The following is a 26,198-nucleotide window of genomic DNA, read 5'->3' on the forward strand; positions in this document are numbered from 1 at the left end:
TCTCATCATTTTGTGTGAATGGTTGGCTAGTACAGGCAAGTAACACAAGTAAGAAAGAACCTGATAGGTTTCTTTGTTCCTTCATGTTTCTTAGAACCCTACTGCCTTATTCTGCCATCGAAGGCAATTCTGGTTCAAATGGAATGCATCACCTCACAGAGCTGTCAGCTACCCCATTCACTCAGTTGTAGATTGAACACACTTTGCATCTCGCTGAACTCACATCACGGGTCCTCTGTAATTCTGTGCTCATGGGACATCACGAATGCTTTACCCGAATGGGGCACCAAGGAACAGTGGACACTCGTATCACTAGTATCTTCTCTACTCACATTCATGCTCCCTTGTCCCATCAGATTTCCCTAAAACAACAAAACAAAACAAAACAAAACAAGTCCAAAAGTAAAATTATTGAGAAGGTCAAGAAGGTGACAGCAGGGCATTAAACCGAACTGCAGCCCCTTTCTGAGTGTGGACACCTGTCTGACTACACAGATCCCACACCCTTGAAGCTGATCCTGGGGTACATTTCTTTTTACACGTCAACATTCATTGAGCATCAGATATGTGTGAAAAAAAAAGGTGATGAGAAAGGCAGACAAAGTGCCACTCTTCAAGTCTTCGAGGGGCAGTTTGGGTCATTGCCATGTCTGCATTTCCAATAGAAGAGTGATTTAGCTCCCAAAATGATGCTTTAAGTTTCAAGAGAATATCTAGCACTTCTGGGATGTGGCTTAGCCCAAAAACTGCAAGCCCTCGAGCTAAATAAGGAAAAACACAAGATCTGTACAGCTGAGACTTAACACCAAACTTGTGAGCTCATCTTGACATTCAGAATATATTACCCAGGTGGCTTCTTGTAAACAGGCTGCAGAGAACAAGGTGACCGGACACAGCTCCCAACAACTTGCCTAAACAGAAAACTTGCGAGCCCTGTGGCAGAATGATTGAAGTAATCACAGAAAACAACTTTTTTTTAAGACTTTAGTTGCATTTTAAATTTGGTAAAATACACAAAACATAAAATGTACTGTCTTAATCATTTTGAAGTATACGCTTCAGTGTTAACTGTATTCAAGGTGTCACAAAAGCAATCTCCAGAACTTGTTTACTTGCAAAACTGAAACCCTATACCCCTTAAACCACATCTCCTCATATCCCCCTCCCCCTAGTCCTTGGCAACCACCATTCTACCTTCTATTTCTATGAGTCTGACTACTCTACATATCTTATATAAATAAGTGGAATTGTACAGCATTTGCCTTTTTGTGACTGGTTTATTTTGCTGAGTATAATGTCCTTAAGATTCACACATGCTGTAGCATGTGGCAGAATTTCCTTTTTTAAGGCTGAATAGTATTCCACTGTCTGGATATAACACATTTGGTTTATCCATTCATCCATAGGTGAACTCTTAGGTTGTTTCCACCTCTTGGCTATTGTGAATAAAGCTGAACAGTATCTCTTCAAGACCCTGCTTTCAGTTCTTTGGGATGCAGACTCAGTAGTGAAATTGCTGGAGAGATAAGATGATGTTTGGAATTGTCAGGAGGCTACCTACCTTGAGAGTTTGAAAGGTAAGAGACGTAACATGGAAGCACCGAGTTTGAAAAGCTACAAGTGTATCCCATGCAGTTATTCAACACTGTGGCCTTCCAAACTGGACAGACAAAATCGCTGGCTGAAATAAGCATCGAGACAAATCTTCTAACCAAAAAACTTTGGACAGTAATCAAGTGAGGCTAAAATAAGTACCCTGAAGATGTGCAGAAGAAATACTCACTGCACATCCAATTGTTCTTGGAAAGATAAAACTATTAAGACACTGTTTATAGGTTTGTAGCCCAGCACTTGGAGCAATGCGAAAGAACCCTCTGTAGCAAGATATCAATCTTCAGACAGAAAACAACGTCCCCAGTGAGATATTACCACAACGCCCTGAAGTAACCTCCCTGAAAATACGTCAGCATTGACTTAGACAGCCAACACCCTAGCAGACTTCACTGATGGATTTTAGAATGATAGAACGTTCAAGCTTATAAGGACATTAGAGATCATACGGTCCAACTTTCCTAATTATAAGAGGAAGAAACCAAGACTCAGAGATGAAGGGACTCTCTCAGGACCACAAAGCTAGTTGTTGACAGTGTAGGGTTGAATTTCTCAATTCTAGTGGTGAGTCTGTTAATATCCTCAAGGCCACCCTTACAGCAGTAACCCCACAAAACTCTGACAGTATAAATAAAATAGTTCAAGTCTAAAAAGACAAGAGCTTCTGGATTATTTTTTGTAGAACAGCCAGGCCATCACTGATGTTGTCTGAGCACACTATCCCAACCCAGGGATGTAAAAGATGCTTTTTCCAAGACACATCAAGATGTTTGAGGGATGCGGACAATCAGCCTCATGAAGGTAACAGTCAGTGCCCCAGATGGATGTACAAATATCTACCCCCTCCTGTGAGTTTGTTTAAGATATCAAGAGCTCATGAAGTCCCTGTTAAAATGGAAATATATTCCCTAAGAGTGATTATACATGAATTCATTATGGACCATTAACACACTAGGGAGAATTCATTGATCAAGTTAGTCATCATCTTGCCAAACAAGGTATCTCCTGGCATTGAGGGGCTCTGACCCAGGACCCATACATTTTTGTTGAGTGTAGAGTGGGGTTGGGGAAGAAAAGTTTAGCTGAGCTGCGGTGGGCAAGTGTGAGGGGAGGAAAGCATTGGACAAAGAATGGAGAACACCTAAGAAGAAGGCATAGGAGTGTCAAGGAAAAGATTCATTTAGCTAACAATTTCACCATTAAGGGCTGTTTAGAATGCTACAGTTGGAAGGTAAATGCTCACGTGACCAATACTGTGTGCAGCACGAAATAATTTTTGATCATCCAACAACCACTAAGACAAAAAGATGGGTGAGTAATATAGGACTTTAAAAACTGAACTCCAATCTGTTCATACATCCCACAGTAATATTCCAACTTGACAGAGAATAATCTAAACTTAACCAAGACAGCAGCCATGTTCCTATAAAAGGAAAGAAAGGGAAAATGTAAGGGAATAACCTCTGATATTTCACCAATGCTGGAGTCAGCCAGTTTGAGGGAACTGTGTCCCCTCTGTTACTAGACAATTGAGACAAATGGATGTGTGACTAGACCCTTTGGGAATTGGCCAAGATTAAGGTGGAGTGAATATTTATTTCCTTTCCTTTATCTTTATTTTCCTTATATCCCTGTACTGTGTGTTGATTTAGCCATTAGAGACCATGAAGTTTCAGATAAGCTCAGGGAAACCCCACAGGAGTGGTGGTTATTTTCCATTCTCTAGTTAGTGCTATGTATCTGTTTTGCAGCCAGCCATCCTGGGGGGCTGGTTCACTAGACCCAACCCTTGGTACCCAGAAAATTCCAGAGATGCCAGGATCTTTGAGTTTAGTCACGGAGAAACCCATACCACACCTGATCTACAAATTTGGGTGGAGAATCTGTTTCAGACAATTCTGAGGACATCTGGGAAGGGCAAATTGGATCTTGGGACGATTCTAGAGGACTTACTCCTCAAGAAAAATTTAGAACTCACAAACTTTGAATAAGAATCCTATGACTAAAATGCTTACTGGGTCAGCCAGTATTCCTTTGCTGCCTTATAGGACTTCCGCTGCCTTTTAGTTAAGCCCTTGTCCTTTTCTGCTCCCCCATCCAAACACTAACGCAACAGACACCTTAACTAACATAACAACAGATAGCACTTTGAGCATCATTCTAAGTGGCCATCTACATTATCTCATTTATTTCCCCTGTAACCTTGTTAGATAAGTGCTAGTATCATTCCCCTTTTCAGAGATGAGAAAAGTGAGTTATTGAGAGCGGAAGTGATCACCCCAGGTCAGTTGACACCCCAGTTGACAGTGTAGGTTTGACTTTCTCAATTACAGTGGTGTGTGTGAAGGTAGGACCCAGACCTGGTGCTGTGAACTACAAAATTCCCAGTCTTCACTGTATGCTGTTTTGTCTCCCAAGCATCTTGCATTCTTTGGGAAGTGGGGAGCTCCCTTATTCTTCTCTGTCATTCCCCATTTCCCCAACCCTGCACTTTGGGGGCTCAGCCACGAGGCCGCCCCAGGAAGGGCTGGGCCTTGAGGAAAGACTGCTTTTCCCTTTGCTTACTAAAAGCTGCCAAAGGTTAACAAGGGCCAGGCTCTTCCACAGGCGATGCCCTGCTCTGAGCCCAAAGCACAGAGCTTTGGCTGCCTGCTAAAGAGTTTCCATTCCCAAGGGGAAGACTGCCCAGGAGAGATGGCCATCTGGGAACAACCTTCCTGATGTTCCTTTGGCTACACATCGTGTTGATTTCCTTAAGTGTGTTTTCTTATGGGGTTTCTGTTTCTTTTCTGGCTTGGTTTGTAACTTGACTTCATTTCTGTTTATTTCGTATTATTTGGCCCAACACACTTGTTTTCATTTGATTTTTTTTTTCCCCTCAGACTTCTGGCATATACGACCTGTAGCTCATTTTGCCGTTTGATATGTGTGTGTGTTTTGTCTAAAGTTCTTGGAAGCCAAAACTTAAACAATATGAAAATGAGATGGGGGAATTAGTCAAACCTTTTGACTTAGGCAATGATCGTCTTGGTAATGAAATGCACAGGCACTATTTAAATCACAGTTTAGATTACCTCAACTATTCACTCCTTGTATAACTGATGGAAGCTGTCATTGAAAATGGAGAATCAACAGTCTTTTTTTTAAAAAAAAAATGAAAATGCAAAGTGTTTCTGACCCTTTTCCTATGGTGAGCCAAAGATGGGGCAGGGAAGGCTGGGAAAAAGGAGAGACTTAACTCCTAGTCTGGAAAAGTGGAGTGGGCAAGCTAGAATAGGGTAGGGGAAACCATAATTAGGCAGGGCGCACTCAGTCACATCCCATAGAGAATCGTCCATGATACTCAATTGGCGGATCATGTCTGTGTGTCCAACCTCTAATCTCAGATAATGTCCTAAATTAAAAAAAAAAAACAGACTGGTTTGTAGTCTGTCTGGACCTAATTATTTTCCTCACACATCCAAGAATGTGTGTATGAGACTTCTATCGGAAAAGATGGACTCTGGCGTGGGGAGGATGTAGCTCAGTGGTAGAGCACCTGCTTAGCATGCACGAGGTACTGGGCTTAATCCCCAGTACCTCCATTAAGACAAATAAATAAGCCTAATTACCTCCTCCCTTCCAGAAAAAAAAAAAAGAGAAAAGATGGACTACGGGACAATACTATAATAGACTGGTTTTAATGCTACTGAGAGAGACAAGAAAAAGAGAACATAATATGCTTCTGGGGCTACAATGAGAAAAATCTTCCAAATATCACAAAATTCACAGAGGAGAAGGCCCAGTCGAATAGATCCCAAGTATAACTAAATGCACAGGATAGTGAAGAACTTTGCAACAGGGCTGCATTATTCTTGAATTTATTTAGAAGTCTTGACAATCTGCTATGGGCTAAGACTTTGGAGTCAATGAATGAGGTCTGAGTTCAAATCCTGTCTGTGCAGCTTCAAAACTGGGTGACAATGGGGGTTCAGTTACCCCATCTGTAAGATGGAAGTAGTGATATCTATCATTTACAGTTCCTATCAGACTCAGCTGAGATAACGCTTAGTACCACACTAGCATAGAGTAACTTTTCAATCAATGGTTATTCTTATATATTATTCTAAAATTGCGTGTATTTCCTGTTAGCATTTGTTGAACCCTTTATACATACAGCATAGCACCATATGGAATCACAAATATTGTTTCAGATATATGTACAGTAAACCTTGGGGAAAGATTGGCTATGACCTAATTGTATATTTATAGAAACTAGCACAAAGGCTGACTTGGCCAAAAGCAGATGGCAAAGCCTAGGGCAAGAATCAAAGCTGGAATGGAAAGATCTAGCAGCTCCTCTCCGACTCCCAGAAGTGCAGTGGAGAGGACTTAAGCTCAGACGGGGCTAGGAAGGTTTCCGAGGAGGTGATCTCAAGACATGAAATGGCTAAATGTGGAGAAAGGAGAAGAAATAGAGAGAATGTCAGATTTGGAAGACAAGGGCAGACAGGGCTTCTCACATAGGGCCTTCCCGCTTCCTTCTACCTTTCCTCTCAAAGAGAGTCTATGACTTTTTGCAAAGTCCTGACAGCCCCTTCAGTTGCGGAGGTGGGCATGTGTGCCACTATGACCCTCAGGGACTAAAGAATGTGCCCAACAAATAACAAGTTCATCCTTACAAGTCACTTGTGTCAATAAATAACGGATTTTTGTCTGTTTATAGAGATCATAGAACAAGAATATTCTATATAACTAACAACTGCACTTTGGGTTACTAAAATAAACAAAATACTAAAATTCATGAATAGTGCTCAGTTTTGCTGGGCATGACAGTCAATAGTTCTGCAAATTCCAGAGCCAAGGTCAACTCAGCACTTAATTCTAGGCCCAGGCTCTTGCAGGCCACCCAGCTCTGCTGTGTTCCCTTTTCTGACTCAGGGAGGAGAAAGGATTGCCTCTGTTGGTTAAAGGCATTGCTGTGGTAGATCTTAGATGTATTTGTGGACCCGTCTCCCCTTTTTTTCCCATTTGTAGCACGAGTCTTCCTGCGGGTCTGCTCCTCCCTGATCCCATCCATGTGATGCTTTTGGGACCACCATTCATATCACCTATCTAGTCAGAGACAAGAGTGTGTATGTGAGGCTTGGACATCATAGTACCACTTTCCCCTGGCCACAGTGATTACTCAAGGGTTAGATACAAGTTCCCAGTCAGGCTGACCAATCTTTCCCTTGGATTCTCCTAAATAGAGCTGAGAAGGAAGAGCTCTCTTTCCTTCTCTGGCCCCAAAACTGTGAGGGCATAAACCTATCAGTTATGGCTGGATTACTTCTAGATGGAAAAAAAAAGGGTCTTGATGGAGTTCAAGTCTCTGGTTCAAGGTCTCTTGGGCCAGCTCCACTCTTCCCAGGTCTTAACCTGATGTGAATTGCATTTCTGTCACTTGCAACCAATGGTCCTGACTAATAGGCAGAGAGAACCAACCAGGTACACGCAGGACAAAACAATTGAGAAAACTAAAAGAATAATAGAAGTCATATATCCAGTAGGGAAACTTTAAGGAGGAACAGTGAGTGACACAGCATTGCTGCTGAATAAATGCAGCTATCATCACCATCATCATCATCTTTGTTGTCATTGTCATCACCAGGTTAACTAATAGATGCTTATAAATTGATTCAGAAGAAACTAACCCTGCCAACATCTTGATCTTGGACTCCCAGCCTCCAGAACTGTGAGAAAATACATTTCCATTGTTCAAGCCACTCAGTCTGCACTACTTTGTTATAGAAGCCCTGGCAAACAAATGTATATGGGATGCAACCCCAGTCCAGAGATGACATTAGGCGGGAGGGTGTAGCTCAAGTGGTAGAGCGCATAGTTAGCATGCATGAGGTCCTGGGTTCAATCCCCAGTATCTCCACTAAAAATAAATAAAAGAATAAACCTAATTACTTCCCCCCATGAAAAAAAAGAAGAGAGAGATGGCATTGGTTTTCCTTTTAGTGTAAATTGGGCCTTCGGACATCATTATTGCCATCTCTGGGGTCCATTTGGTTGTAACCCGGGATGATCTATGCTATAAAGCGTGGCATTAAGGAGGTTGGAGTGAAGGGTTTCTTTCTGGGTTTGGGCCACATGAGATTTACCTTGTCTCATCGTCAAATACTAGTAATTGAAAACCAAGGCAGGAGGACCTATCTGAACATTGTGGAAAGCTAAGAACAGTTCCCCCAAATCAATCAAAAATAAGAGATGCGTTATCTTCATTGACACAGCCCAACACGTATAATGAAACTTTTAGTACTATAAATAATTACTATTTGCAATAACATTTTCATCATTTGCTGTAGTTTTAGTTTAAATCTGTCCAAACTTTACAAGCACCCCCTTAGGATAGCTATTTTTCCTATTTATAATTTTAAAAATAAACTGAAAAATCAGAGAAGGTTGGCAAAGAAGGTAAATTGCAGAGTTACATTCTGAAACTAGGCTTTTGGACTTCATGTCCTATGCTCCTTCGGCTACTTCCGGCTGCCTCTTCACATTTTTCCATTTTCCATGAGCCCAATTGCTGAGATCTTCTTAAAGCATATTTATTAAATATGAGATTTTTTTTCATGAAGAGATTGGCAGCCATTTGTTCTACAGGCTTGTGTTTATGGATTAAACACATGTAAAAAATTCAATATATAAGAATGGAACTGTTATAGTCACTAGTTTGTTGTGTTTTTTTAGATTCCAAATATAAGTGCTATCATATAGTCTTTGTCTTTTTGGTTACCAGTTTGGGGTGGGTGCAACATAAGAGTGGTGGAATGGGAGGTACAAACTTTTGGGTGTAAGACAAGTTCAAGGATGAATTGTACAACACGGGGAATATAGAAAATATTTTGTAATAACTGTAAATGAAAAGTAACCTTTAAAAGTTGTACAGAAATAAAAAAATGTTTTAACAACAATTAAAATATCCACAATGGAACTGGATATAAAGATGGTCGTGAACTCTTCTTTCCAGAGCATCAAATTGATTGGAGATGTACAGATCTGAGAAAATTTCTATACCAGGAAGGGAAATGAGAATAAATTCAAAATCTTTTCCTCCTTATAATTTCATGTTATTCTGTGCAGTCAGTATTTAGTGAGAATTGATGTGATCTTTCCATGTGCACAGAAGTATATACTTTTATTAGACTAGGGAGTCCAACATTGCCCTTTCTTACTTTGACGCTAACCTCGTGCATAACTGACGCTCAGTCGCATTTTAATATGGAACATCTAAGAGAGTGTAAATAAGAATTGATGGAAAAATTATTTAATTAGTAAAATTCAGCACTAGCAAAGTGCTCCCACACCAGACAACTAAATGCAAATGTACAAAATTTCTTCATTAAAGGGAGTAAGGTTTTATCGATTTGGAGTACATTAATTCATGGTGATTTAATCTAGGTCAGGCTGATGTTTACCTCTGCACTCTCTCTGAAGAAAGAATGTGCTAAGGAAAATACTATAATATAAACAAGAGGAGGTGAAAGCATTTTCTTCTTGCATAAGCAAAATATTTATTTTAAGAAATCTTGGCACCTTCATTAGAAACCCATCGTATCTAACTTTATGGGCATTGAGGGAGGTATGTGTTCAGTTTGTTGAATCGATCAGGGAACACATGAATGCAAAGTGTACAGCTTTTTTGCTCCTTAAAGGAGTCCCAAAGTGTGTGTCTGCCCACCAGGATGGTGGTCCTCCCTGTGGTCCATAGACCAGCGGCATCTGCACAAGAAAACAGTTGTTTGTTTGATGTGTGAGTGTTCTTAATTACACTCAAAAGAAATTGAACTGTCTTTCTGTCTGAGTATTCTGTTTATGAACTCTTTCACTCATTCTTGAGACTCTCTCCCCAGTGGGTCCGAATTAAGGGAGATGAGCCGTGACTGTGACTAGGTGTTTGTTTATAGTGAGGCTAAGAAGCCAAACTGATGCCCATTGTCCGGACAGAGGAATGAAGGCTCAGCTGCCAGACCTCCCGCTGATGGAGGAGAATGGAAATTGAGCAGGAGCTGCAGCTCCCAAATGGTTGCGGTAATTTTCAAATTTTTTTTTTTCTTTCTCTCATTTAAGTCGTGTTTCAAATGAAATCCAATCCATATTTTCTCTAATTTACATTTGAAATTCTTCAAATGTTACGTCGGTAGGAGGTGAGCGAGTCCCCAAGAGACCTTTTGAACCTCCTAAAGCTTTTCCTTCAAAACAGGAAGTTGCACTTTTACAAAGTTTAGCTTGAAAAGGCCTGATCTGTACTTAGCATTTTTAGCCAAAAAGTTTGGAATATATTTTAATTTTCAGAACACATTTTATCCCATTCTTCTTACCATCATCAATCTCTCGATATAGCATCCCCAAATCACATCTGCCACCTTTCCTCCTTCTCAAATAAGCTAGGTTCTGAGAGCTCTAATCTCATTTTCATAATCACATGCTTGTCTTTGGCAGTTCGGGAATTGTATAACTCTGTAAATGTACTAGTTATAACTAAGTTTAATTCAGTTCAACAAACATTTATTACTGCCTCTGCAAGGAAATAAGACGGCCTGTGGGGAGGGAGAAGATTAAAAATTATATTTCAGAAATGAATTGATCTCAGCTGAGGAATTACTGACTATTTGTTGCCCTAAATATATTTTGATCATCATTTGCTCCCTAAGTTGCCTGGGAATTCGATATAGCCTCCACCTCTGATTTCTGAAATTTATTAGAGATTCTCCCTATTCGGGAACAAAAAATTTAAATCGTGGTCTGAAGAGAAGAGGGAAGAGAATTGTGGCCACCTGCCCAGGCCAGAAGAGGATAAAATCAGCTGTCTTGTGCCCGACTCCTCTACATTTGTAACGTACCTCCATCTAGAACTTCTCTTCGAGGTACTTCTGATTTCTGTGTCTATTTCTCCCAGGAGGACTATGAGCCCCCGAGGGCATAGACTGGTCCTCTGCCAAGCAAGTCGTGTGGAGTTGCCCCAGCTGCTTGATCAAGCATGCGTTCTTCCCACTGGTTCTCTTCTCTAGTTTGCCACTTGAAGCCTCACAGAGAGTTCCGGAGATACTGTTACTTTGGTCTTACACATATAGAAGAGATTCCCAGCCAGCGTAGGGCAGGCTCTTTCTCATTGAAGGAAGCCAGAGTCGAGAAATAAAAGAGAAGACTGCTGGGTAACCAGATGTGGAGCTGGAAGAGCCCTGAGGAAATACGGTGAAAACAGGGAAGATAAAGACGCGAACCTCCCTCCTCCCCGCTGCATCCCCCTCGCCCCCCACACCCTGTCTCCGTTCAAGTGCCTCATCCTGAGCCAGTGTGCCTGTATTCCAGTCACTATTGCTGCAAAACAACCCACACCACCACCAAAAAACCCCCACAAAACTCTGGCTTAAAACAACAATCATTGTATTATCTTTCCTAGTTTTTGTAAGTCAGGAATTTGGGAAGGGCTCTGCTGGGTGGCTCTGGTGTGAAACGTCTGGTGCAGTTGTAGTAAGACAGTGATCTGAGCTGGAATGATGCGGGGCCTGGAGCAGCTGGGACCTGGCTGGGCATCTCTCTCTCTCCGTGAAGTCTCAGTGCCTCTCTACGTGGTCCCTCCATGTGGCCCAATTTGGGCTTCCCTAGAGCATGGGGACTTCAGGGTAGACAGTCTGCTTGGATGAAGGCTCAGGACTTGGAGCATTAGTGTTGCTGTGAGCGAGGTGGCAAATGAGTTGCTTTTTATGATCTCATTGTGTTACTTCTGCCATACTCTATCAGTTGAAATAGTTCCAACAGCACACCTGGTTTCATAGCCCCGCCTCACGATGGGAGGAATGTCAAAGCCACACTGTAGAAGAGCCTGTGAGATGGAAGTTACTGCTTTGGCCATCTTTGAGGAATATATGGTTGGCTACAGCCAGGAAGAGAGCTAACAGTTGTGAGATCTCTTTCCTTCCCACCAAAATTTTTTCCCTATACCTCTTACCCACTCACCCACACATACACCATACTTACTTGTTTTAATTGAAGTATAGTTGATTTACAATGTTGTGTTAGTTTCTGGTGTATAGCATTGTGGTTCAGTTATACACATATATTCTTTTTCATATTCTTTGTCATTTTAGGTTATTACAAGATGTCAAATATTGTTCCCTGTGCTCTACAGTAGGACCTTCTGGTTACATTTCTTTTTGTTTTACACTGAGGGAATCTGGCACACCATTAATCTTAAATACCTCAACGTTTCTGTCCAATGCATCTGAGTTTAGATTTCATAAGACTTAAAAATACCACAGGTTTGATTGTTCACACACACTCCCAAGGAATTTTCCTAAGGAAATACTACTTCAAATTCTGTTAAGGGGAAAAAAAGTTCAATGAAAATCAATAGTGATGGGTAGTGCTGTACAAAAAAATGTGTGTTGTAAGTTATTTTACCACAGAGGTAGTTTCCTGTGGAAACTGTGACTGGTGGTCAAGCTCAGTTTTAAAATATTTTGAGATACCAGCCAAAATCTTGGGTGGGGAAATATAATTTGCTATTACCCAAAGAAAAGTCAATTACTTAGTACTAACATTTAAAAAGATATGATTCAAGTATGTATCTTTTCTAAAAGTAAATTGTAGCATGTTCAATAGTAGCAGGGATGTATTGGCAATTAATTACTAATAAATTCATTCACAACTTGTACACAATTTTCTCCTTCCAGAAATTATAGTTTTCTTAACAAAGCGTTACCAGATTTTTAAAATTCTCTGAAAGTGTCTAAAGCAAGCAGCAAATGGCTTTTGAGCTTGGTGAGATAATGACTATTATCTTTAATTACCTCACTAGCAAAACCTGGTGCATTTCAATATATTCTGTAGCTAAATTATTGCAAAGGGAAGATTCAAGCCACCACAGATTTATGGTTCAAAAAGGAATGTAAATTAGCCTTGTCTCTGTTTTCCACATTGATGGCTTGTGTAATGAGCTGGAGAGGTAAAATTCAGGAAACCATCTTCATTAACAACAAACTAAGAACAATTAATAATATTTTTTAAAAAGAGGAGGAGAAATCATTACCCAGGGCTGGATAATTGAATTGTATAAACGTGTTGTTGCTTCACTCTAACTATAAATACATTTGCAAGTAATTATCACCCACAGCATAAATAACTTCATAATATCTACCTGAGTCAACATTAGTCAGATTTGCAAAGCACCAAGGAAAATAAGCAATTAGTTGTTTCATTACCCAAGAAAAACAGATGACTTAGTTACAAATAATTCTAAAATTCCCAAAGGAAAGAGTGAGTGGCGGCTGGTTCTGTACAGCCCATGACCCAGTTTCAGGAGATGTGGCAGGGGACCTGCTGACCAGAAGGCCACATTCTCTTAAACTATGGCTCAGGCGTCCTTTATTTTTGTGAAAGCCCATAATAATAGCCCAGAGTTGTATGACATTGAAGTCTGAGGGCTATTACCACAGAACCTGCCCATAGAACCTGAAGCACATCTCTTCATAAGCCCCAGAAGCAAGTTTTCAAAAGACCCTCTGCCAAGAGCTTCAGGTCTGTGAGAGAAAGGCTTCAAAGTGAACCATGTAATCAGGCTGTGAAATTCCTGGACTAAATATGCATTTCCAAACAATATACTATTGGAATGGAAGTGCCTAGGAACTGTCTGGATATTATCATTACATCATTTTTAGTACAAATGCATCCATCTTCCCCCTCTCTACCAAAATGTCTGGCTACTTTGCTGAATCTGATCAAATAATTACAAATAAATAAATAGAAGGCAGGATCAACCTTTTTTTAAACTGAAGTACAGTTGATTTACAAGGCTGTGTTAGTTTCTGGTGTACAGCATAGCGATTCAGGTACACATTTAGATATTCTTATTCATATGCTCTTTTTATTATAGATTATTATAAGGTACTGAATATAGTTCCCTGTGTTATACAGTAGGTCCTTGTTGTTTATTTACTTTATATATAGTAGTTTGTAGGACCAAACTTTTTAAGCTCAGGTTCAGAGGAACATCCGTGTGTGAAATCTCACTTGTGTATACCCAGCCACCATATTTCCCGTGATTCTTGTGGACAAGGAACCAGCCAAGGCAGGTGCTGGAATCACTGGGGTCTCTAGCTCTGGCTTCAGACTGGTGAGTTGATGGGCACTGACTCCCCACTGAAAGCATTTCTGCCCGGCTCAGTCTTGTCACAGCTGTCTCCTGGAGGTGCATATGGGATGTGGTGCCCTAGTTCCTCTTAGGAATGTGCTCCTGTGAATGAAGGAAGCATGTTATCTGCCTCCTATCTGATTGTATGTTTATAAATGCATACCTACCTCTAACATTGTCCACAGGCCAGCTCTGGATCAGCCCAAGGCACACATCTGTTGTCTTAACTTTAGAAACTCTGTCCCAATAATTTAAGAAAGCCTAAATCAGTAAGAGCCATCAGATTTCTAGGGAAAATATTTTGTAATACACAAGGTGTTGTTAAGCAGAGTAACTTAGCCTGCATTTCTTTCCTTTTATTCCCCATCTAAAAATCTCCATTCACAACCGAGAGTAGGCAGAGGGGAGGGCTCAGTGGTAGAGTGCGTCCTTAGCATGCACGCGGTCCTGGGTTCAATCCCCAGTGCCTCCATTAAAATAAATAAATAAATAAAAATCATCTACATACATACCATCTTGTTTCCCCCTAGATTCTCTGTGTAACAATCTGCTGGGAAACTGAGGACTTTTCCTCCCTCGTTGCCAGTAAAGAAGCTCTATGATCTTGAGTGTTCTGTCGGTGGAGGGTGACCATTTAACACAGAAAGACTCCTAGTGAAGGACTCTACACATGGGTCTAGTTATTGCCACCCTGGATTGTTTGTCAAAGATCATTTTATATCTCAAAGTTTCAGACCCTTGAACTGACTCACTCAGGTTCAAGGGAAGAGCCAGAATTCAACAAAGTCATATACAAAAGACAGCAATGTTATTCCTTGTGTTACTTTTATTTAAAATATTGTATCTTTTAAAACAATACATGTCTATATTAACCCTCTCTAGTTACAGAGATTCATTATTATTTGCACTGATTTTTCAAAGTAAAAAAAACTGTTTCACACTTGCTTCAAGGCCCTCTCCTGAGGTATTAGAGACATGAGAAGCTGAAGGTCTGAGAACCAGCCACCCTCAGGCAGGCACCTTGGTGGTACTCTCTGAGTAACATTTGAATATGCTCGTTTTTAAAAGTTGGACTCAGAGGAAAATCAGATTTAGGACTTTGTGGTTGGCATGGGGGTAAGTGTTGAGAAATGTTTCCCTGGCTTGCATGAAGGAAAGAATATGGCCATCCGGAACCTTTTTTTAAAAAAAAAACAAACAGCCCTTAATCTTCCTGTTATACTCAATTTCCCTTTATATGAGGAGCGTGGGGCCAGAAATGCCCATTTGCAAGAACTGTAAGGAAATAGTGAAGAAGGATGAGAAAGGGGGGCAGCTCTCAGGACCCTCTTTTAGATCCTATGCTTTGCATAATGTGTACAAAAACACACACACACATGCACACACACGCACATTTTCTTACCACGCCTTCCCATCCATGGGCATCGTGTTCATCAATATCCACTGATCCTTATACCTTGTCTTGGCTTGGTTTACTCACACTGACTTTGCATTTTGGAGGCAAGAATGACTACATATTCCACATGCATCCCTGTCGGCCATCTATTTTGTAAATATATCTCCTGACCACCAACCTCTCCCTTGTCTCCTTAAGGTGAGCGTGGAGTCTACTTCTTTGACATCTCCCATGGCTAGATAAGACAAGGCTGGAGACAAAGTTGTGCGAGACGTAATTAAAGAACAAATGGCAATGAACATATTTCCTACTTGTCATGGAAATTCTGAATCTGAATGTCACACAGCACTAATAATCCTTTTCTAGACGATGCCTGACATCTTCTATGGACATCACACCTACAGAGAGCGCCTTAAGACCGTTTGTATGTATGTGCAGAGTGTGACTCGTGCACATTTTAACCTTCATCCGTTTAATCCTACCCCAACTCCAATTTCGAATATGATACTTGATTCTGTCTGCTGAAGTCAATATCTAGCAACCCTGAACCTTTGCAGCAGGAAGACAAGAGACAGTCCCCTTGGGGTAGCAGATTAATCACAATAGATGGTGAACTCGGCAGGCTTTGTCCATTACCTGTTATATTTTCTAGGGATGATTCGGGGGTAATGCTGTATCACTGTAGTTTAGGAGGTGAAGGCAACAGAGTTCGATGTCTGCCCAACTCGACTTTGTCCCCGTAGAGTGTGAGCTCCTTCTTCCTTGATATTTTTAAGGGCCATTCAGGGCTTTTCCATCCACATTTATTAAGGCTGTGCTGAAAGCAATAGATGAGATATCTAAATGTGTTTTTGTGCCGTTATCTAAAGGAAATGCTGACTTCCAGGTACAAAAGCCAAATCTAAAATTAAGGAGAGTCTTACACAAATTTTGCATGGTTGTTATAAAGCTCAGCAGCACAAAATACACATTCCTAGCAGTTTCAGTGAAAGTCTTTGTTGATCTAAGAGACTGACATGGTGCCCTGGGATGCTGGTCAGTTAGAGAACCACATTATGATCCTGGCAAGAACAGTCATTTTTCACACCTTAAGCCACATAATCTTTACCCACTCTTAACTGTAAAATACCTTGGGGGAAAGTGAGAAGACTTGCAAACAAATATATTCAAAAGAGCTATAGAATTAGCCATATGATTTGTACTAGCATCCATAATTGAAGAATAAAAAGTCTTACTACCAAGTATGAGTTATACTTGAGTGGCTTAGAAGTCTCTTATGCACTCAGATATCTTCAAGGATCTACAGAGTCAGGATGCTACAGTGAATCCACTAGTTAGATACCTTCCCTGTATCCCTTCATCTCCAGTCTCCACCCTTCTCTCCCCTACTGTCTGCCAGGACCCTGCAGGTCTGGACTAAATCAACAGGTTCCTTGCCCTCTGGCTCCCAGTTGTGTTGGCCAATGGAAAGCGTCCGCAGAAGATCAGAGATAAAGGAGAGTGAGGTCAGGGTATTTACGGCCCTGGCTCCCTCCCTGAAGCATTGCCTTGGGCTGGCTGCATCCCTGAATCATCTTTCCCAGGTAGTTAGCTCTCTGACAACTCCGCCACTCACTCATCCCTTCCCAATTCTACAAAGCCTCCTCTTCCCTAAACACTTCAGACCTAGAGGTGGTAACTACTTGGTGTCTACTAGTTATAGGTTACTGCACTATCCTTTGTGGTTCCCCTATACCAACATTGTAAATAAATCCTTAGATTATCCTTTTCTGAGTATGTCAATGATTTCCTGTTAGAAGTCTTACTGATATACCCATAGATAGAATGCCTGGGTCTCTCAGGGTCTCTGAAGGACACTTACAAGGCAATGCATACAATAAAAGAGAAGTGTCAACCACTCGCAAAATCAGTGTGGAGTGTGGGAGTTGAGGTCTGAGTACAGGGATGCTAGTGGGGAGCAGCAGGGAAAGCTAGTTAAATTTTTGTGATTCATAATTTACCACCATCATGGTGCATGTATCTACTGCTCCAGTCCCAGGCAGATGGAGAGGAGCTGTGGGGCATGGAGCCAAAAAAAGGGACTCAGTCTCCCACTTCATGTCCCCCTTCTAGGGAACTAGGTCCTGAGCTTGTAGACTCTTCATTGACCAAGCTCCCCTTGAAGGTCAGCTTAAGCCAGCTTTATAATTCAGAAATGAATGTCCTTTGGAATTATTTTTCTTAAATCTCTTAAACTCTGTAGGAAAGAGTCAAGCAATGAAAAATTATAGGATGACAAGTTAATGATCAAGAGATGGTATTTAAACACTCTTAGCCCTTGTATTTATGAAAATAAAGAAACATAAAATGAACTGAAAGTACCAGATATTTTCTTAATGACACTGAAATAAAGCATTGCGAAGAATCATCTGAGTCAACTTGCTGCCTCCAAATAGGGTCGATCACGTTTACTCCATCCACCTCTGGCTACTGTGGAAGATCTTTAGGGAAACAGTAAGGTAACAGTCTTTCTTACTATCCAGGTCTGCACTGAAACACAAATGAAGAGTTAACAGTTATTTTTGTAACTGAGGCTGTATAAGTGGTGACTATGGGTGAGGCCAGATCAACATTCAATCTCTAATAGAATGTTTTTCTTCCTGTCTCGCCCACCCAGCTTTGGAATTCAGGGACTAGACACCTGCTTCATGTTTTGAAAAATATAAATACATATTATGCCTGGACTGATGATAAAATATCCTAGGAGGGATTTCTGAAACTAGCACACAATCATTATAGTGCTTCCTGGCTTGATCTGTCTACAGATGATCTTGGTTAATTTCTACTACACCATATATCCAATGTTTATACTGACCTGATACATGATTGCTTGACTGAGAAGCTGTTTTCTAAGTAAAATTAAGGACTTATTTTATCATGACATGGGAATATAGAGATATGAGGTTGAGCCCTGACTCTGCTACCTAACACCTGTACCTCAGAAGTTTGTCACCTACTGCCAGGGGCTTGTCATCTCACTGACATGGCTTTGGTGTTCTCATGAGAAGGTAGGGGTAGATGATAACTAATGATAGAATTAAAATCCTACTATCTGAACATGAGAAGATGGAGGGTCCCAAGTATATTAATCGGGATTCTGTTAAAATTGTTCTGTGTAACAAATGACTCCAAAACTTGATGACTTTTTAAACAATAAGCATTTATTTCTAGCTCAGGGATCTGAAGACTAGGTGTAGTTTAGCTCGGCTCAGCTCCAAGCTTCAACTTGGGTTAAGGTTTGTTCCACATGTGTCTTCATTCTGGGGCCAGCAGCTACCTGGGGCATGTTCTTCTCATGACTGATGACAGAAGTACAAAAAAAAAAGTAAATAAGTAAAGGACTGAGTGAAAATATACAATATCTCTTAAGATCTCAGCTGGAAACTGACACCCTTTCACTTCTACCAACATTCCATTGGTCCAAGCAAGTCACATGGCCAAGATCAAAGTCAATGAGTCAGGGATAATCTTCCTCTCCTGAGAGCACTGCAAACTCACCTGACAAAGGGTGTGGAAGTGCAAGAAGGGAATTAGAAATTAGAAACACAAATCCAGTCTACTTCCCCTTTAGCCACTAGTCACAGCCTATAATCTCTAAATCTTCCAGCTCTGATTGGTGTACACATTCATGCCCTCATGTGCAGCAGTAAACCCACACATCATCCATGAATTTTACCAACCAAGCAGAGTTCCAGTTCTTAGAGAAGAGGCCACTGGTTGTCTGAGACAAGGCACCCTGCTATTGGCCAGCCACCCCAAGACAACGCTGAGTTAACATCAGTGATCTAAATCAGATGGGCATTTCTTGAGGGCCCACTTTTATCTAAATGCACAACAGAAGAGAGCTGTCTTCAGGTCTCAGAGACATTTTATTCACCCAAGGCAGCTCCAAATGAATCTATAGCAGTCTTTAGGTTTTCCAGTAAAATATGTCTTAGCTCTTCTCAAAAGGTCTCATATGAGCAACTCAATAGAGAACTATGGAAGTTTCAAACTTTGGCTGGCCCAGAAGGCCTGGCAATGTTGTTGACTGCCAGAAATGCAAATCACCAGACTTGCCTCAACAGAAATCAGAAGTTTCATCTCTCACTCAAAATCAATTGAGTCCTCTTGAAATCTGATCTTTAATCTTACTTGTGTAAAGATGGGCATCCAAGTCTGAGTCACAAAAATCACCAAGCTGCTCTTCTCAGAAATGCTCAGACCCCTGTGGGGTATTCTCTCCCTTGTTCCCATTTGACCCTTAGAATTACAGCTCATAGTGGAAATGTTGGCACAATCTGAACTCTAGCTTCAGACTGTACAAGGGGGCCTCATGTCTGTGATTTTTTTTTTTACATGTAATCTGCCAAGACATATACCCATAATGTAAACTTCCTTGGTTTGGGTTTATAAGTTGGATGTTTTTGACAAACTCTAAGACCTACAGGGAAATCACTCCATCGTTAACAGCTTAGTTTATTTAGTAAGCAATTAGTGAAGGAAAGGGTGGGAGAGAAGCTCAACTTGTATCTGTTTTCCAAGCCTCAACCCAAGAAACACAATTCCTTTCAGATGGGGAGACCTCCCTTCTATGGACAGTCATTCACCAAACCTATGAGAAACCATCATGGGCTGTTTCCAGGCTGATTCACAGCCATGACTTCATCCAGCTGCCTCGCTGTTAGACCAGACAGCTTCAGTCGGGTGAACTAGCTGGCCAGAGAGGGGGAGGACGGATCCTACAAACAAGCTACTGGCCATGTGCCAACATGATCATCTCCCAATAGTGACGCAGGCTTAGAGCTACTCCTGGAAAAGAGGCTGTCTCCAAAGGATGTGAAAATGAGCTCAAGCATGAAATAAGACTTGTTCAGAGAAGATCTGACTCTGTTTATGTGACTGCCTTAATTAATATCCTCTCTGGAAGCCAATCCAATATATTCTGTTGATGAAAATTGATTTTTTTAAAATGTTGTTAAGATCAAGTTAGTGAAAGATAATTTTCCTTTCAAGGGGAAGTAGGGATTTAAAAAGGGAAATACAGAATGAAAATTGATCTTTGCTCAAAGATGAATTTTAACATTCTATGATGCTAACAAGGGGCTTTGTTGTGGATGACCATTATATTCAATTTACTAGAACTTCCTGGTAGAATTGTTCCTGCTGATTGGTTAGTCCCTGTAAGAGATTTCTTCATTGACACTTTAAAATCTTTAACTATGTAAGAATCTCAATTTTTAAAATTTTATATAGACTTATTGAAATAATGTTCTTTACAGGCAGAGAACAGCAGAAAGAAAAGGTTTTTTCTTGGATCATACGATACTAGTGATCCTGTATTAATTATTTACTGCTGCATAACAAGTTATCACCAATCTTAGAATCAAATTTACATTTATTATCATTTATATTAATTATTTATTAGAAACAAATTTATTATCTGACAGTTTCTGTGGGTCAGGAATCTAGGTGTGGTTTACCTGGATCCTCTGTCTCAAGGTCTCTCACAAGGCTACAGTCCAGGTTTTGGCAGGGCTGTGCTTTCATCCGAAGGCTCTCTGGGGACGGTCTGCTTCCAGGCTCACTCACATGGTTGTTGGCTAAATTCAGGTCCTCACAGGTTATTGGACTGAGAGTCTCACTGGCTGTTAGCTGGAGGCCTCCTTCAGTCCCTTGCCGAATGGACCTCTCCAAAGGGTAACTTACAACATGACAGCTTACTTCCCCCAGAGCAAGGGTTCTGAAAGAGAAAGAGCGTTTGAGAGATCACAAGCGAGAAGGAAGTCTTTTTGCAACCCAATCTCAAAGTGACATCCCATCATCTTTGCTTTGTTTTATTTATTAGCAGTAAGTCACTAGGTCCAGCCCTGACTCAAGGAAGTGAGTACAAGCAGGCAGAGAGCACTGTGAGGCTTTTAGAGGCTTCCTGACATTGATTTTTTTAGCCATTTATTAAAATATGGTTTAAAGTAAAGAAAAAAATATGTGTATACAAGTGTTCTAGAACTTGAAACATAAATGTATGTTGTCTCTATTTCAGCAATGATCCCCTTACTCAAGCTATTTTTCTAACCAATTTTTGACATTCCTTTTCAGAGTTGCCTTTAGTGCCTGTGGTACATTTCATTCTTTGCAGTCTCCCAACTTCACCTCAGCCCCAAATTATGGCTAATCTTTTTTTTTTTTCTTTGCAAATAGATTTGAATGCTAGAGTTAAGAGTTAGTCAGATAAATGAAGTTTAGTGATCAAACTCAGCATTGCTGTTTTTAGTCTTGACTTTTGTAAATATGAAATAAAAAAGACCGAGTTCTGCATGTGGCTCATAAATTGGCCCAGAAGGCTGAGCCTGAAAAGGATTATTTTGATTTAACCTTCATTTGAATGTTTAAAATCTGGCACTCATCTGAAGATTTTTAAAATCTGCATCCTTCATAGCTATGGTTTATGTGTTTACACATCCAGGGAAAATAGAAAGCATAAGGCCATGTTGGGACATGTTGGAACAGAAGGAGACACTAGGGAGAGACCCAGAGTGCCCCACATGAGCTCCAGAGTGCACCTCCCACCCCATAAATAGATGATGCTTTTACAGCAGTACACACAGAGATTATCCATGTTCGCATCAAGACCACCTTCGGGTTTGTAGTTAGTAAGTCGATGCGAGACTGACATGCCCCACCCCCACCCTGGGGCCCCTTTAGGGCTGAGGGAAATCTGAGAACACCCACAGCCACCACCCTTAACCTGACTGGGAGGAGGGAGGAGTGAAGTAAAATGACAGCACAAATGATGGGGAATTCTTTTCTGGGGATCCCCTCCAAACTCAAAACCTTGAGGAGTATGAACTATTTATGAACAGAATGTATCTTGCTTATTCAATAAATATCTCAGATTTTGTCAAGCTCTGATTTCTATTAAGCTCCATTTTCCTAGGTGCAGGGCTAGCGGTGAGAAGCTGGGCTCTTGTTCTCCACGGACTCCTTAGTCTGTGCCAAATGGCCTTGAGCGGCATCCTCCTGTTGCCTCTGGCCACTCCTCATTTCTCCCCAAGACATTCTTTACCTTTCTCTAAACCTAAAGGACAAAGCTGTTACCTTGAGAGCACCAATAATGACTTTCCCAGATAAATAACTACATTATTACTCCATGTGAAACAAACGCTCATAAAACCTGGAAGCAGCCCTGCCCACGCTCACAGCAACAAACGTTTGAGCATGTCGTATATTTAATACCTTCGTAAAACTAAGGTAACAGGATGGTCCTAGCAAGTTTTGATTTCTTGATTCCTTTGCGCATCATTTCACTTTGGTGATGACCCCTCCGGCTCGTCTCTAACTTTTTGTGGTGAATTTACATTAGAGTCTGCTGATGGACTGACTCTACCTCCCAGTATTCATGCCCTCCTGAAGACCTCTCCCACAATGCCTTTGAGTTTGGTCATGTGCTATGTGACCCGCTTTGACCAATGAGACATTAGCAAGCATGATGCAAGCATGATAAATGTTTGTGCACTGGGACTCATCCTCTTTGAGCACCCCTTGGAAGATTGTTGCCATGCTGTAAAGAAGCCCAGGTTAGAGGACCCAAAAGGATGTTAGGAAGCAACACGCAGAGAAACCCTGGAGAATGAGAAGCCATCTTAGATGTTCCCATCGCAACCAAGCTCCTCGGCTGAACTCATGTGAGTGATCTCAACTCTATGACATGAGCATAACATGGTCCCAGCTCAGCACTCATCAACCTGGAGAATTGGGAGAAATAAGAAATCATTTGTTGGTTCACATCAATTTTGGAATGATGCATGGTGCAGTAGAAGACAACCGAACCACTCCTCCCTCTTTTCCCCAACTTCAAAAAGTGAAAGTATGAGACATTAGTCTTTACACTGAGGATTAATCACCTAGTTGAGGGTGGTCTGAAGGTATCTCAGCCAGTAATTGAAGCCTGTGATTCTAATGGTGGATTGGAAAACGAGGTCATTTCGGAGAGAAAACGAGGTCTTCTCTACCTGGATATACTGAAAAGAGGACTTATTTAACTGCAAATTCTAGGATTCCACTCTGGGGAGCAGCTAGGAAGTGAGGAACCCTTGTCCCTCATGGTTCAATTCATCCCTTCCTCCCTTACCTTCTCTGCTGACCAGCACACAACTCTTCTTTTTCTTAATACTCAATCATTTCATCTGTTTCATGTTTCCTACTGCATTAAAAGATGTTCTGGCAATTTTCTCAGTCTGCTCTTCCGGATCCATGTTCCTCTTCTCTGTATCCCTCTATGTGTCCTGAGGCTGACCTTTGCGGTGCTGCATGAGTTGGGTTCACCAGATCTCTGACTTCTGATTGGGTTGGGCCAATGTGAGGCACTGACAGGAAGTCAGAGGGTTGGGGGAGAGAGGTCTAGGAAATGTATCCCACCCCTGCCCTACCTCCCTGCCAAGCCACAGTTTCCTTCCTCAACACGGCAACCTTAGTCAGGTAGCCCCTCTCCCAGACCCACTGCTCTCTCCGGGTTCCAGAAACAGCGCCCTCCATTTGTCCCTTTAATTCTTACTTTTGTTACTCCCCGAGGTGCATCGCCAATCTCATTGATTCCCTTAGCCCTGTGCATACTTTTATGAATAGTCCCTTTCTTTTCAGTCACTCCTGGAGTATGTCATCTGTTTTCTGCAGGGCCCTGACTGATGAAGATGTTAACTACAAAACAAACAGTACTCATTTAAAAATAATTTTAGAAAAAAATATTAGAGATGTGCATAACTGTTCATATCGAGGGGGCAAGGGATCGCTCAAGTGGTAGAGCGCATGCTCAGCATACGCAAGGACATGGGTTCGATCCCCAGTACTTCCTCTAAAAATAAATAAGTAAACCTAATCACTTCCCCCTCCAATCAATCAATGAATGAATTAATTTACAAAACTGCTCATATTGTCTCACCTACATAAAACCAAGAGTTCCTGTGCTGAGTTGGTATGGTTTCCAGCCAGAAGCAACATTGTATAGTGAAGTCGAAGAAGCCAAATGATCATGTTGTGCTTCAAGGGGTAAAAAGAGGACACGCTTCCATCCCTGAGATGGAGTCCCCAGGACTGGGGAGAGGAGTGGTGTTTGTAATTCTGTTGGGACTGGATGCCTAGACTCCATCTGGCTAGGAGATCCGGCTCTCCTAAGGGGCCGCAGTGGCCGGAGGCCAGTAAGACTTCACTGTAAGGAAGCTGGCAACAGCAGGCAGATGGAGGGGAGCGGGGCCCTCCGGGGGCTTTGAGGAGCATTGGCAGCCATGCAAGCAGCAGGCTGACCAACACCAGGAGGGGCTTCCAGGTGTCCGAGTGGACAGACTCTAAGCAACTGGTGGGGTACAGGAGATGGTTGATACAAATGCAAGAAGTTGGACCCCTTGCCAATCAACCTCTTAAGTCATTTTAAATTTAACTAGCAGAAAGTTGATGTGATGGGACTCGATCCCTTAGGGTGATGGAATGGATTTTGGAGAACTGCTTTGTACTTTTTTTTTCAATAATGAAGATGTGTATGATTTTATTAAAAAATCTCTTTCATGTGAAATAAGACTCTATAGATACACAGAGAAGCACCCACAATCTCTTCTTCAAATCACAAGCCAATCTAGCAGAGGAGGGGCTGTGCTGGAAATCTCACATGAGATCAATGATCTAATCAGTTCCAGCAGGGGTGGCTCATGGGAAAAAGACAAGTTCAATTCCTGGAGGTTGGTTTTTGCTCTGACTTTCATGTGTGATGCACGGACTGGCAGGACAGACCCTTTGAAGGGATATAGTTACATGTTGGAGCAGCAAGGAAGGAAGAAAGGAAGCAGGAAGAAAGAAGCTGTTGAAAGAATACAAAATATTTTGTGTAGAGTGGTTACCAACAAAAAAAATCTCTCTAGAAACACGGCCACATCTTCCTCACATCATCATAGCAAAAAAATATGGGCTTGCGTGTCTGGAATGATGACGTTCCTCCACTATCCCTCTCATCCCGCAGTCACGTCTACAAAGTCTCAAATTATGCATTTTTTCTTTACTTCTATATTACAAATTAGAACTCCCGAACTGGACACAGGGAATGAAACATAAAATGTATAGATATATTGCTACAGAATAGGTCCTATATAAACATCATCTCCCTGAATCCACACAGCAATTTCAGGCAATAGATATCATTGCTTCAATCTTACAAATGAGGAAACTGAAGCATAAAGAGCATCAATGAAATGCTCGATGCCTCATGACTGGAAAGCAGTGGGGCTGGGGTTTGAGCCTAAGTCTGTGGCTTTTTCAACTACTCTACACTTTCTTCTAAATTGGAAAAGGGAGAAAAAAGTTGGTGGCAGGGTGGAGTGGAATCAATTAATTGACATTTTTGGAAAGCTGATTTATGTAAACTTTTCAATATTTCTTTTTTGAAAAAAAATCCTACTATTTGTTAATTATTATTAATGCCAACTCTGTGTTGGTTTAAACAGTGGCTTTTGACTGCAGGCAAAAAATTTAACTAGGAGCAAAAAAACAGTAGATTTGGGGGAGGAAGTCTTGCCCCACTAAGTGAGTTGGGTAATCCAAACATTTCTGTTTCACCTTCTTGTTCCTGGATGAGTTCTTAAAATGGGACAGCCTTGCTCCCTTTCAATTCGTTTTGAGATGTGTTTTTAGTGCCTGTTTTTCAAGGCACTAACAACTAAACCTGCAGAAATGAAATGATTAGGCTATTCGCGCAGTTCTCCAGAACATTTGGTATGAATTCCAGGACCAAAAGCTCCTCTTCCTGCTGAAAAGCATATGGATAAATTTGAAGATGCTAATTTGCATTGAATACGAAACATAAACTCCCAGCGTGCAGTGAGCTGGATCGAATTTTCGCCTCTGCCTCTCAGATGGAGCCAGTCCCATTCTAACCTGCTCCAGCTCACCACGTCAATATGAGTTGATCTGTCTCTGCTGCCTTTCTTTCCAGGGACAGAGAGACACACCATCCACAGGACACAAGGG

The sequence above is a fragment of the Vicugna pacos genome, chromosome X (assembly GCF_048564905.1).
Source record: "Vicugna pacos chromosome X, VicPac4, whole genome shotgun sequence".
Classification (NCBI taxonomy): domain Eukaryota; kingdom Metazoa; phylum Chordata; class Mammalia; order Artiodactyla; family Camelidae; genus Vicugna; species Vicugna pacos.